The sequence below is a fragment of the Phascolarctos cinereus genome, unplaced genomic scaffold (genome assembly GCF_003287225.1).
Source record: "Phascolarctos cinereus isolate Bilbo 61053 unplaced genomic scaffold, phaCin_HiC Scaffold_5;HRSCAF=322, whole genome shotgun sequence".
In the NCBI taxonomy this organism is placed as follows: Eukaryota; Metazoa; Chordata; class Mammalia; order Diprotodontia; family Phascolarctidae; genus Phascolarctos; species Phascolarctos cinereus.
In genome coordinates this window covers 408,959,251-408,961,832 of record NW_027555958.1, presented here as the reverse complement: position 1 = coordinate 408,961,832, position 2,582 = coordinate 408,959,251, and positions in this window count along the sequence as shown.

Sequence of the window (2,582 nt, the reverse complement as noted above, 5' to 3'; positions counted from 1 at the left end):
TCTTTTGTGTGATTTCTTGCAAAGCTGAAATTTGAGGCCACGCTAGAGGGAGGCCAGTCAGCACACACTGAGTGGGTTCTGATAGTCCAATTCAAAGATAGATTGTTTTGGGAGGGAGCAAGCATGAGTCTGGAAAAAAAAAAAGACAATTAGGAATCCTACCCTCAATCTGCTGGCCAAAAATGTTAGCCACATTTTTTGATTCTAGACTGTCACATTGAGTTACATGAACCTAAAGATGAGAATTCTTCAGGAAAACCAAGACCCTAGTGTAGATGACCTGTGGGGCTGAGGCTCAAAAGGCTATTCTGGACCATACCCCATTTCTACCATGTCCAATTCTGCCATGAAGCTAACGGTGGGACTGGATCCTTGGCTACCTGAAGCTTCTTCTGGGAAGCCTGCTTCTTTCCCCAGAAACCACTACCAGCTTTGACTTGTAGCTAACACTTAAAAACAGACAAATGTCCTTTACAGAGAGATCTCATTTGTTCCTGCAACAAGGTAGGGATAAGATGAATTCCATCTTACAAATAAGGAAACGAGCTCAGACAGCTTAAGTGATATGCACATGGTCATACTAGTTAAAGTCAGAAAGAAGATTTGAACCCAGGACTCTCCTGACTCAATCTACTACATCATACTGCCTTTGAAAAAAAAAAAAAGGGGGGGTGAGACCACTAGATATGAAATCTGAGAACCTGGGATCAAATTCAGGCTTTATACCTGTGTAACTGTGGATATATCCAGTACTATTAATATCTTGCCATCATGTGCCTCCCCCTCCCAACTTTTCACCTCTTATTCAGAGAACAGTAAACAGCACTACTATTACTTCTGGAGAGTGCATGACAAGTGATTCCTCTCTAGCTCCATCACTGTTCGCAGGTTCTTTGGACCAAAACCCCCTTTCCCCACCCCCACTCCCCTAATCTGTGTTGCTTCCATTAGAATATAAACTCCTTGGAGGCAGGAATTGTCTCATTTTGGTATTTCTAACCCTAGCACCAAACACTATGCCTAGTACATAACAGATGCTCAATAAATGCTTTTTTATTCATTCAAGTCACTTAACTCTACAGCTCTCAGTTTCCTTATCTGTAAAATAAGCCATATGTACTAGATAAATATCCATAGGACCTGCTGATCTCTATATAACAAAATGATATACTTAACTCTTATGCAGGAGGAGGAAAGATCACAAGAGGCGTAGCTCTTTGGATGTGCCTAAAAACGAGGTGAAGTGGCCCAAACCAAAACTGGGTGAAGATCAAAGTTAATGCTGTTAATGTTAGGCATACAACAGTAAGAAAGTGCTATGTGCAGGCAAGATAGCTAGCAATTTTCTTTGGCTTACGTCTGGGTTTTGGAAGCTCACCTTTCAATTCATTTAAGGTATCTAGCTAGAGGTTAAACCAGATACAATCGTGTGTATACAGTAGACTCACAGAGTCAGGGTTACTCTACCCTCAAAATGACTTGAGATCAGTCACATCAGATCACACCACACATCTGTGCCATCATACAATGCATTTCTTAAGTCCTTGCTTTTTGTAATTACCAAGTCACAGCCATTTTGAGGCCCATTACCCACCCCCCCACACACAAAATTAGTCTTGTTAAAGTTACGCCTCAATTTACTTGGCTTGATGACCTCATTGTATTGATCAGATTTGTGTCCTTATGACTTCTTTCAGAAAAAAATAAGATCTACCCTCAAAGGACAAATAATTGCCAACACGAAGACATGCACAGAAATATGTGAAATGTTGGGAAGAAAAAAAGTCAATACTTTATAGTTACACCTTGATTGACCCCTTCGTCCTGTTTGTATGCTTACCAGTTTCCATGGAAACACAGCACACAAAACATTTTGCCAATAAAATATTGCAACCTTTATTTAAAACAAAATGCAAATTGGCAAAACCTTGTGGAACAACAGGCAGAAAGAAGACCCAGTCCAAGGGCCTCGTTTATTTACATCAAGTTTAACACTGTTAGCAGTTCACAGTCAGACAACAGAATGAGAGAATTAAATTAGAAAAACAAAATATATTACAATAACAGTTAAAAAACAAACAATTGACAACACTGGTAGTGTAATCTGTGATTAACGTGTTTTCAGTTTAATCCAATATTTTCTCCATTGTATTCACTAGCAATACAAACTGTGCTGAAATGATCTGAATCATTGCTCTTTGTGCACAACACATACAGCTGGGAAGTGTGACCTTTGGTATAAATATTTCATTTTATAAACTGAAAAAAAAAGTGTTTCATTATATAGAACCCCCCACTCCCCAGGGGATGCACTACCTCATTTTTATCCAGTGGGCATCAGTTAAGACAGGGCTTTTCTCCAATGTCAACCAAGGGAAAAGAATCAGGCTGAAGAAGGAGAGAAAGTATAGGATCCACAACAGGGAGACAGGAGGTTTCTGACCATGCTTTAAGCATCTGGCTGGGTGGCTCATGGCAAATACTGCAGAATGGCATCTGCTCTGATTGTATTCACAAAAGAGAAACTGGTTTGTTAGCTGCCTGAACTCTGATCCTTCCTGTCTCTTAGTTCCCTCCTTTGC